Below are 11,838 nucleotides of genomic sequence, written 5' to 3' on the forward strand. Positions count from 1 at the left end.
AGTATTTCTTGCACATGATGCATGTGTACTGTGTCTTCCTATCCTTCTTGAGTCCACTCACAGTGCAGTGCTTCTTCTTGATGCTACCGGCTGCAATCTAGAATGTTGAAAACACTTAGTTCAGGAATTTTACTAACGTCTCACTCACTCACTCACTCACTCACTCACTCACTCACTCACTCACATACATACATACATACATAGTTACAGCAGGCCAAGGTAGGAGAGTCAGACACGCACTCACTTCCGGTATTGGAGTTCTTGGTTCTGTGGGACGGGCGGATGGGGCACCAGCATCCTCCTCCTGAATCCTCCTCACAATGGCTGCAGAAGCTGGGGTTCTTGGGATATGTTGCCTCCTCTGTATTTGAGGTCTTACTAATGCCTTGCCCAGCTCCTCGAGAAAGAGCCGTCTCTTCTGGAGATTCCCTCTGTTCCAATCTGGGTTCAACGCTATCCAGATGACAAACGCGTTGTATGCCGAGATGTCCAATATATTGAAGAATATCACAAATGGCCAGCGTAGGGCTCTTCTTTTGTACCTGTAGCCAGTCACCAGCTTATCTAAATTGTCCATCCCTCCTTCTGTGGCATTGTAATCCATTATGGTTTCTGTTTTTTGCTGTTCCTGGCCACAGATTTTCTTTGGCACGTAGCACACTAGGGACGTGTCGGCCGTGAACACAAACTTAGAGGAATTGATAGGCATATTCCGTGTATTCAACATCTGAGGTGGGAGCTCTGGCTTGTTTTTTTGTTTTGTTCTTACCATCGTCAGCTTCCTCTTGAGGAGCTCCTGTGAAATTTGCTTCCTATGCTTCCTATGTTATCTCTGTCATGGCCATGTAGTTATTCCTAAGGATCTTTAGTAACAGTTGATAATATTAAAAAAAGACATGTTGGCTCATTAAATCGTTACGAAGCAGAGCACAGATTAGGTCATAACAGTTTGAACTTGACCCATGGTGCAATACTTGGCTGTGTCATCACACATTTCCATGGTTAGCGCAGGCAATAGACGAGGGTATAGCCTACTATTGTACACTATTCTCCCTATTATAATTATATGTACACTAATCTTCCAACATTAGCATGGGTTAAAGAACTGAATTTGGCAATTTTCTGAATGAATCAAACCGCCATTTTCTTTCTTTCATATGTAAAGGCTCTCCAACCCTGTTTTTTTATGATTCACTTTCCTAAACCTAAATAATCTTCAAAATCACAGTATATTTACATCTACTAATTGGTGATGAAACGGAGATGAATTTGCATATATTTAGATGGCTTTCTTTCATTGATCCTTAATATTCTGCTGAACCGGTCTCTCGATATTCTATTGAGTCTGTCAACAAAATTCTAACTAAAAGGTATACCGTACACCACAAGAACATATGTTGGCCAGCAAGTGGGTGGGTTTTCAGCAGCTGAATTACATGTATTTTATGCAAAGCCGTTATGCACCTTCCTAAAATAAATCTGAATATCAACTACCGTATGGGATTATAATGATGACAGACCTATGTGGGTTTGTATTTTAAATTTTGTGGTCGCATATTGAGATTCGTGGTTGTAATTACGATTCGCAAATGTGTAATTTAATTTTGCAAGCTTGTATCATGATTTGTGAAAGATTTAACAATGGTTGCAAACTTGCATTTTGATATTTGAATACATTCAATAAGATTTGCCAGTATAATTTATTTTCTGAATTATTACAAATCCATTTACGAGTATAAATATTCAACTGTGAATCAAAATAACACTTGCAGATTTTGAATCTGTGTACACTCCGAGTTCTGTCACTGTTGTTACATTACCAAGATATTCTCAAACTCTTACCAAGTTTTGTAAATTTGTCGAAAGAGATTTGCAAATCGAAAGAGATTTGCAAATCAAAAGGTGATTTGCGTGCTGGGGGCAGCAACTTTTACTCTTGACCAATCAGTTCCTTCTGTCAAAACCACAACCACCTAACCATTGGCTGGATTGTTCCATCAATCAAATGTCAGGAAGTAGCTACCCACATGAGCAAGAGAGGATTTTTTTTTAAGAACGTTTTTTTAACGTTTTTCTTTAGCAAGAGAGGATGAGGTAAAAGAAACAAAAAAATCTACTTGAAATCAATAGTCTCTTTTATTTGTATTCATACATTTTTTTGTGTGAAAAGGCATGACAGTAGTTTGCTTATCATTTAGAATATAATGGTACATTTCAGACAAACTCCTGACCAGCTATTGCATTAGCTAGCTGGCCTCTGACATTCATCCTAGCTTCACTATCAACTGGCTAGCTTTATCAGGCAGCTTTAGATGCAAGGAAAACAAATATATTTGCTAGTTAGTTAACCATCTGATTGATATACATGCCATTGAAAATGCTGGGAAAAGCTAGCTAACTACCACCATCATCACTAAAGTGTAGCTAATGTTAGCTAGGTTTCTAGAAAATAAGACTTGTAACTGACTTTTGAACACTTGTCTAACTACTTCATTCCACTGCCTGTTTATTGATTAATTGGTGACTGAAAAAGTTGTCTAGAAAAATGCCCCTCTCAATTTCACTGCAAAACTATTAGCTAGATAAAAGTAAACTGGTAAACTTGATCAAGCTTATGAATATGTAAAACTGTTTACAAAAATGATGACACATTAAAGGTAGTTGGTGTTCTCAGTAACTTGAACCAGCACTGAAATTTGAGCAGTGAGGTTCATTTATTCCCACGTTCTGCTCTTTTCATCAGGTTGAAGCACATCCCTAACACCATACAGATCTAAAGAACTTGGGAACCTCCCAGCCATCAGGAAAATAATCTTGTTCTTGGAGTTTATTCACAAGGTTCGATAGAAATAGATCCACACATGTTAAATGCTATTGTGCAAACCTGTCGCTAAACTTGTAACTTGGGAAGCTCATTCAATAATACAGACGTGGGGGATTTATTTCCCAGGGGACTGAACTGCGTGCAAGTTTTTGTTAGATTTTGACCACAATTAGTTGAATGAGGTGTTAGTGAAGTGCTGGAACAAAAAAGACTTCTGTGTAAAGAACCTATGGCTGTCATGACTTCAATTGACCAAATACAGTTACCATTTTATTTTGTTAATCTATGTAGGTTTGTCATATGATTTCCACGAGCCTGGTGAAGATGTATACAATCATAATACAAGGCAGGACATTTCCCTGCATCCAGTTTGAGGCCTGCTACCAGCAGGAACATGGAGCACTCCATGTCAGTAAATCATGCATATTGTTTATATACTGTATATATAGCTAATACTCCACTCATATGCAGAGTGAGAAGCCCTACGCACCATACACTTGTCTACTCCTGGAGTAACTCCCTGTCCGAGAGATTGATTAGAGGGTTTTGGGCCAATGGGAGGTCAGGGGTGAGGTCTTAGGAGTGAGAGTGAAGTTACAGACATGAAGATACAACTTGAAACCCCCCGCCCCTTTCACTCATCCATTTGACTGATTGGAAGGCACCCTTATAGTCCTCAAAAATCAACATATACATGTTAACTCTCTTGCAAGAGCATTCCGTACCTCTATCCATCTCTCTACAGGTGCTAGAGACAGAATATTCCAAGGACCTCCAGAGCCTTCAGATCAACTACCTGTGATCTCTCCAGAGAAGTAAGCTCCGCTGGTGGTAATATACTTGATGCACCATGTAAACCTTCTTCACTATGGTTGTCTGTCTGTGTGATGACACATATCATATTATCCAGGGCCACTGGTTGGATTTACTGTACTCATTCCAAAACACATGTACTCTCCTCCCACTAAAAGTCTCCCAGACTTTTATAAAACCGAACGTGTCCATCCCTCTGTTCCCAGGTGAGTCTGCCGGGGCATGGAACTCTAGAGCAGAACATCAAGAACCCTGCCACCATGTTGTCAGCTATAAACAGTTCCCTGAGGAAGGAGGCAACTACCAAGGCTTCACATTTGGGGGATGACCACCAAATGCAATAAAGTGTTGTATAAACTACTCGTTCATTTTTTTATAGGTTACAAAACAATTACTGTTTCTTAGCCTGTTCTCATTTTTACTAACTACTATGGTAAACATCTGACAACATACAGACTTTATCCATCAAGGCAACACTTAGAGCTTATAATTCAAAAAGGTTTAAGTCTCATATCCAGGGTGAAAAAATGTTTTATGTATAAAGGACATCACACAGGTGTGCCAACTGAAATATATATCCCAGACTTAAGAATAGGACAAATAGGCTGCGTTTAGATAGGCAGCCAAAGTAAGAAGGTCAGAATTGGGCTGCCTGTCTAAACGCAGCCAGGGACAAGTGAATATAAGTCAGTCATTGTATTCGCAGCAGTTTCCATGAATTTGAGTGGTTACATACAGTACATGTTAAATGGCTATGAGATAGAGATAAGAAGACTCTTGCTGTAATTAAAGGGAATGAACCACTGAAGGCCCCAGTATTCAGGCAGGCAGCTTGTAGCAGATGTGTTACAGCATGCAGTGGCCTGATAGGGAGATGACAATGAATACATTATGTACGTTTCACCACCAAAGCCGTGTTAGCATTTACTGCACGTTGCTGAACGATCAAACCATTTTGTTAGTGTCATTGATATAAATGAGCAATTCAAATACAGTTCATAAACATTGACTGTGATACCACTGGGGTCCTTTGGTGGTCTGGCAGCTTGCTCCTTTCTAGTAATCTTACTCCCTCTCCACCTGAAATGCAACAAAAACATGAACAACAATAATACTAGTCAGTCAGTAACTTGGCTAACAAGGCTAGTTATGCACTCATGTAAATGTGCACATCAGCCAAATGATACCCAACCAGCCTAATAGTCTATTTGCAGTGAAATTTGGAGGGGCATTTTTCTTGACAACTTTTTCAGTCACCAATTAATCAATAAACAGTGGAACGAAGTAGTTTGACAAGTGTTCAAAAGTCAGTAACAAGTCTTTAAAATATAGCTTCAAATATGTCTATATTTTTTTCTAGAAACCTAGCTAACATTAGCTACACAGCAGTGACGATGGTGGGAGTTTGCTAGCTAGCCCATTATATTTATAACCAACTTCATCAATCAGATGGTTAACTAACTAGCAAATACGTGACTGATCGGCTCAAATCGGTGTTATGTAGCAAAGTTTGAAATGTTTTTTGTTTTTTTACATTGGATAAAGTAGAGACTCAGAGCTACGAAATGGTATATCATACACTGCATTTTTGAGGAACAATGGGAAAGTAATTCTGCTTTGAAAGTTGATAAACTTGTAAACTGACTTTTGAGAAAAGGGCATTTGAATGTTTTGGCACCTACTGGAGAGCTCTCCTTTGTCTACACCCATTCAGCATTGTTCACACCCTCTTAAGCCAGCCCCACCCATCTCTTTAAGGATTCAGATGTGAGATAATGTGCTAAACAGTGAGTAGTGTAGTAAAGATTAAGACTAAAAGTGTTAGTAGCCTACAACAAGGAGCAATTCCAGGTAAACAGAAAGTGTCCAGATAAAAATATTTTATAAATATTAGATGACGCTGACCGAGACACATTTGTCTAAATTGATGGGTCATGTGAAAGAAATGCTATAACCCCCAGCCACATCCAGACGTGGAAAAGTACTAACCAGCTGTGGGATGTTAACCCCTGTCACAGTGTTGTCCTTCACAACACCAGCAATCTAACACAAAGTGTTCACTCTGGTCTTTCTGAAGCGCTGCTTGATGAGGCTGAAGCACCAGTCGGGAGCAAACTTGGTGTGGCCTGTGATCAGGAAGTGAAGGTTGAGACACAAGATGCTACACCGCAGACCAATCTGAAACTCATCTCTTGGCATATTCAGCCCACTCATTATCTCAGCCAATCATGGCTAGGTTCCTGACTTTTTTTTGGCTAAACCAACTAGGCTCGTAAATGAACAGCTTCATTCGTATTGACAGATGGCATAAAAGTTTGTTATTAAGGCACATGAAAGTTTACCTGTTCGAGAAGGCATTACTGCCAAAACACATTTGGATTTTTTTTAAATGCAGACGTTCAAACGGCTCTCCTGGGAAGTTGTGACTTTCGACATACGCCCAGTTTCCTGAATCGGGTCACATATATTTGTTTTGCCCTCACATCTAAAGCTGCCTGATAAAGCTAGCTAGTTGATAGTAAAGCTAGGATGAATGTCAGAGGCCAGTTAGCTAACGCAATATCGGCTGTCAATGCACTGGCTGGTCTGGAGTTTGTCTGAAATGTACCATTATGTTTCACATGATAAGCAAACTACTGTCATGCCTTTTCACAAAAAAAAAATCGATGAATACAGATAAGAGACAATTACTTTCAAGTACATTGTTTTCGTTTCATTTACCTCATCCTATCTTGCTCATGTAGGGAGCTACTTCCTGAGATTTGATTGATGGCACAATCCAGCCAATGGTTCGGCAGTTGTGGTTTTGGGGAACTGATTGGTCAGGAGTAAAATGTCCTGCCCACAGAGCACAAATCAGATTTCTACTTGCAAATCTCTCTCTACAAACTTACAAAATGTTGTACAAGCTTACAAATCTCTTTTTAAGGTGACAGCAGTGACAGAACTCCAAGTGTGCGCAGATTTAAAAACTGCATGTGTATTTTTTATTCACAGCAGAATCATTCATACTTGTACATGGATCCCTCATAGCCTGGTTCCTCTCTAGGTTTCTTCCTAGGTTTTGGCCTTTCTAGGGAGTTTTTCCTAGCCACCGTGCTTCTACACCTGCATTCTAGCTGTTTGGGGTTTTAGGCTGGGTTTCTGTACAGCACTTCGAGATATTATCTGATGTACGAAGGGCTATATAAAATAAAATTGATTGATTGATTGATTGATTTGTAATAATTCAGAAAATAAATTTAACTTGTAACTTGAAATAAATTCAAATGTCAAGTAACAAGTTTGCAACCATTGTTACATTTTTCATACATCATGATACAAGCTTGCAAAATAAAATTACACATCTACGAGTCGTACTTGCAACCACAGATCTCAATCTGCCACCACAAAATTCAAAATACAAACTCAAGTAGGTCTGTCAACGTTATAATCCCATACTACTGAAAAGTGCGTAGAAAAGGTGTGAGTAAGAATGGCATAATTTCCTAAGTCGGAATCGGGCCCATAGAGAGGAGTAGCTGCATCTTCAGTAGGGAATTGTACATTGAAATTTTAGATTTTATTTTGAGATGATCAGTGAGTGTGTTGTTGCAGCAATAAATAGACCTATGCTCAACAAGGTTATCGCTACGGAGGCATTTGGAATTTTGTGAATTTCGAGATATTAATTCTGTGCACGGCCCTGCCCATGGACGATCAGCTTGTTGTACCACACCAGCTCCAGCTCTACCACCCCTCCATCCCCTTCCTGTTTGTTATACAATGTGGTGGCATTATTATTAGTGCAGTGGGCTAAATCAGGATCACACAGTGTTTCTTGGTAGTCTTAAACAAATCTACTTTGAAACAAAAGTATACACATCAGACACATGGGCTTAACAAAAACAAAATACCTGTACCATGACATAGAGTTGAAATGTATTACGTTTTGAGTTTGCATCCCAATATTACACTAAATACATCACAGGAGACTAAAATAAAACAAAACCATTTGATATAGAAACACCGATTTTTTGTCGTAAAAAATTATCATGTTTATTAATTATGAAATAAAAAAAATATGAATAACATTCCACCCATGTGGCCACCAGAGGGCACTTTGGTAATTTGACTGCAGGAAAGGGCTAGTAGCGACAGTAACTGTCCAGTGAAAATCTAACTTTTGAAAGTTAATATTCTGTTAATTCTGTTAATTCAGCAACTAAGGTTGCTGAATTTTCCTAAACTGGTATTTGTGGCCAAAGCATAAATTGGACAAAACATTTAAATAATCTGAAATATAAAAAATGTCATTGCCAAGTTGGTTTGTTTGCAAACATCTGTCCTAGGCAATCACATCACCCTTGTTTATGACTAACTCACACATATGAGACACATGGCAGCAAACTCCCTTCATGCGTCCAATCAGAAGGACTTAATGAGGCTGCAGGTTCTGCTGAGGTCTGGACACAGCCCATTGGCCCTTTGATCTCACTTGAAAGGAGTTAATTGATCTCTGTGTTACAGGCACTTTGTGTTGTAGACCTACTCTCCCAGGAGGAAAAAAAGACTCTGACTGGTCATCTCACATATGGAGAAATATGAGAGAGAGAGAGATCACATCACACCCGGCTCCATCCGTGCTCAATTACAATAATGTGGCTCACATGGCCCAGATGCCGTGGCAGAGAAGTGAGGAGAGCTGTTGGGGGAGAGGATAGGCCCTGCTCTCCTCTGTGAGATCACTCATTGCACCACAGCACTCACTGCACTTGGCCAAGATGGTTTTGATATCCCTCTCCCCCTGAGTCCTGTTGGGGCTTGTAGGTAGAGGTGCAGGGAGGACCACACGTTCAAGCTCCCCTCTAAAAGGCTCAGTGGGACATTCCACTACCTGACGACACTCACAAAACAACAAAGAGACTAGAGGCCTCAAGGTCGACTTCAACCAGTCCTAAAGTACCAGTTAGTGCAATGCCACCTCCCTCTACCATGGATGGCCCTATTCAGATACACAGCTATAAGGCCATTAAAATAAACTACAGTGTCAAGTGTGGCTGCAGGTGAAGCAGAAAACATTTATAGATAATATCTGTGTTGTTAACCTAACATAGTAGTTCATAGAACACGTGTAAAGCTACAGTATGATAAAAACAAAGCTAAACGTCTTGTTTATTCATATCTAGCCTTAGGGGACAAGATAGTACAGGTACAAAAGTGTACCTTTGTAAAATATATATATATATTTTTTTTTAGGGTACCACAACAGTGACAATGCTCTTTGTTCCTTTTAAGTGTCAAAAATGTACCTATAAAGAGTTTTTGGGTGTTGTTTTAACACTGTTGGGTATAAAGCCTTATTTGCATATTTCCCAGGGAGCCTTTCAGGTGAATTTTAGAGTTACCAGTACCACCCATGACTTTGTTTGCTAGTGACAGAGTTGTTGAATTCAATGGCTTTCAGTCCTGTATCCTTCACCAAGTGAGTGTCTAAGTGAATATTTGATAATTTAAATGAAATGCTTTATCACAATTCATTACATACTGTATATCATAAGGCTATATTTTGACAGCTTAGTTTTACTCCAACACAATGGCCTGAAACGTCTGGCTTGCAGGTCACATTATGCTGGCTTGCAAAGTGATATGTAATTCCTGTTGGAATCCAGCCGGAGTTAGGATATCCAAAAATGTAAACTTTTAATCACAATCAACCAGTGGTGGAAAAAGTTACTAATTGTCATACTTGAAAGTAAAGATACGTTAATAGAAAATGACTCAAGTAAAAGTGAAAGTCACTAAGTAAAATACTACTTGAGTAAAAGCCTAAAAGTATTTGGTTTTAAATATAGTTCAGTATCAAAATTAAAGTATAAATACTTTCAAATTCCATATATCACGAAAACCATTTTATTTTTATTTCTGGATAGCCAGAGGTACGCTCCAACATTCAGACATAATTTACAAATGAAGCATGTATTTAGTGAGTCCGCCAGATCAGAGGCAGTTTGGGATGACCAGGGATGTTAACTTGATAAGTGTGTGAATTAGACCATTTTCCTGACGTGCTAAGGATTCAAAATGTAATGTAAAAAGTACATACTTTTCTGTAGGAAAGTAAAAGTTTTCAAAAATATAAATAGTAAAGTAAAGATACACCAAAACACTACTTAAGTAGTACTTTCAAGTATTTTTAATTAAGTGCTCTACACCAGTGCAAACAACCTGCATTTAGAATGATTGCCAATGTAGGGAAAATGTATAATCCATCTAAACGGGAACAACCACCTCAGGAAAGGGTGCAATAAGTCCAACTACTAACAGTTTGGATTAGTTTAGAAAGATGTAAGTTAGTTATCTTTGTGTAGCATACAATCAATCAACCAATCAATGTGCACGCAAAAACACACATATTGAAACAAACAATTCTAAAAATCAACCTGCAATAGAGCATGATGGGAAATATACAGTGCCTTGCAAAAGTATTCATCCCCCTTGGCGTTTTTCCTATTTTGTTGCAGTACAACCTGTAATTTAAATCAAATCAAATGTATTTATATAGCCCTTCTTACATCAGCTGATATCTCAAAGTGATGTACAGCAACCCAGCCTAAAACCCCAAACAGCAAGCAATGCGGGTGTAGAAGCAAGGTGGCTAGGAAAAACTCCCTAGAAAGGCCAAAACCTAGGAAGAAACCTAGAGAGGAACCAGGCTATGAGGGGTGGCCAGTCCTCTTCTGGCTGTGCCGGGTGGAGATTATAACAGAACATGGCCAAGATGTTCAAATGTTCATAAATGACCAACATGGTCAAATACTAATAATCACAGTAGTTGTTGAGGGTGCAGCAAGTCAGCACCTCTGGAGTAAATGTCAGTCGGCTTTTCATAGCCGATCATTAAGATTATCTCTACCGCTTCTGCAGTCTCTAGAGAGTTGAAAACAGCAGGTCTGGGACAGGTAGCACGTCCGGTGAACAGGTCAGGGTTCCATAGCCGCAGGCAGAACAGTTGAAACTGGAGCAGCAGCACAGCCAGGTGGACTGGGGACAGCAAGGAGTCATCATGCCAGGTAGTCCTGAGGCATGGTCCTAGGGCTCAAGGCTTTCGAGAAAGAGAAAGAAAGAGGGAAAGAGAGAATTAGAGAGAGCATACTTAAATTCACACAGGACACCGGATAAGACAGGAGAAGTACTCCAGATATAAAAAACTGACCCTAGCCCCCCGACATATAAACTACTGCAGCATAAATGCTGGAGGCTGAGACAGGAGGGGTCAGGAGACACTGTGGCCCCATCCGATGATACCCCCGGACAGGGCCAAACAGGAAGGATAAAACCCCACCCACTTTGCCAAAGCACAGCCCCCACACCACTAGAGGTATATCTTCAACCACCAACTTACCATCCTGAGACAAGGCCGAGTATAGCCCACAAAGATCTCTGCCACGGCACAACCCAAGGGGGGGCGCCAACCCAGACAGGAAGATCACGTCAGTGACTCAACCCACTCAAGTGACGCACCCCTCCTAGGGACGGCATGAAAGAGCACTAGTAAGCCAGTGACTCAGCCCCTGTAATAGGGTTAGAGGTAGAGAATCCCAGTGGAGAGAGGGGAACCGGCCAGGCAGAGACAGCAAGGGCGATTCGTTGCTCCAGAGCCTTTCCATTCACCTTCACACTCCTGGGCCAGACTACACTCAATCGTATGACCCACTGAAGAGATGAGTCTTCAGTAAAGACTTAAAGGTTGAGACCGAGTCTGCGTCTCTCACATGGGTAGGCAGACCATTCCATAAAAATAGAGTTCTATAGGAGAAGGCCCTGCCTCCAGCTGTTTGCTTAGAAATTCTAGGGACAATTAGGAGGCCTGCGTCTTGTGACCGTAGCGTACGTGTAGGTATGTATGGCAGGACCAAATCGGAAAGATGGGTAGGAGCAAGCCCATGTAATACTTTGTAGGTTAGCAGTAAAACCTTGAAATCAGCCCTTGCCTTAACAGGAAGCCAGTGTAGGGAGGCTAGCACTGGAGTAATATGATCAAATTTTTGGATTCTAGTCAGGATTCTAGCAGCCGTATTTAGCACTAACTGAAGTAGAGCATTGCAGTAGTCTAACCTAGAAGTAACAAAAGCATGGATACATTTTTCTGCATCATTTTTGGACAGAAAGTTTCTGATTTTTGCAATGTTACGTAGATGGAAGAAAGCTGACCTTGAAAA

General features: G+C 40.2%; 2 long non-coding RNA genes across 5 annotated transcripts; one reads left to right on the forward strand and one right to left on the reverse strand.

Moving 5' to 3' along the window:
- Nucleotides 1-2,007: 2,007 nt before the first annotated feature.
- LOC129826240 (uncharacterized) lies at nucleotides 2,008-3,997 on the forward strand. 3 transcript variants are annotated; one of them, XR_008755005.1, is made up of 3 exons: nucleotides 2,008-2,094; nucleotides 2,744-3,639; nucleotides 3,844-3,997. It is a non-coding gene; the product is annotated as an uncharacterized LOC129826240 (long non-coding RNA). The 3 variants fall into 3 exon arrangements; XR_008755007.1 differs by lacking the exon at nucleotides 2,008-2,094 and having other exon boundaries at nucleotides 2,103-3,232; nucleotides 3,570-3,639; XR_008755006.1 differs by lacking the exon at nucleotides 2,008-2,094 and having other exon boundaries at nucleotides 2,103-2,838; nucleotides 3,116-3,639.
- A 153-nt stretch (nucleotides 3,998-4,150) lies between these two features.
- LOC129826241 (uncharacterized) lies at nucleotides 4,151-6,404 on the reverse strand. 2 transcript variants are annotated; one of them, XR_008755009.1, is made up of 3 exons: nucleotides 6,359-6,404; nucleotides 5,627-5,763; nucleotides 4,151-4,717 (listed from the first exon to the last, which is right to left on the reverse strand). It is a non-coding gene; the product is annotated as an uncharacterized LOC129826241 (long non-coding RNA). The 2 variants fall into 2 exon arrangements; XR_008755008.1 differs by having other exon boundaries at nucleotides 5,980-6,385.
- Between the last annotated feature and the right edge of the window lie 5,434 nt (nucleotides 6,405-11,838).

This window comes from Salvelinus fontinalis, chromosome 28, assembly GCF_029448725.1.
Source record: "Salvelinus fontinalis isolate EN_2023a chromosome 28, ASM2944872v1, whole genome shotgun sequence".
In the NCBI taxonomy this organism is placed as follows: domain Eukaryota; kingdom Metazoa; phylum Chordata; class Actinopteri; order Salmoniformes; family Salmonidae; genus Salvelinus; species Salvelinus fontinalis.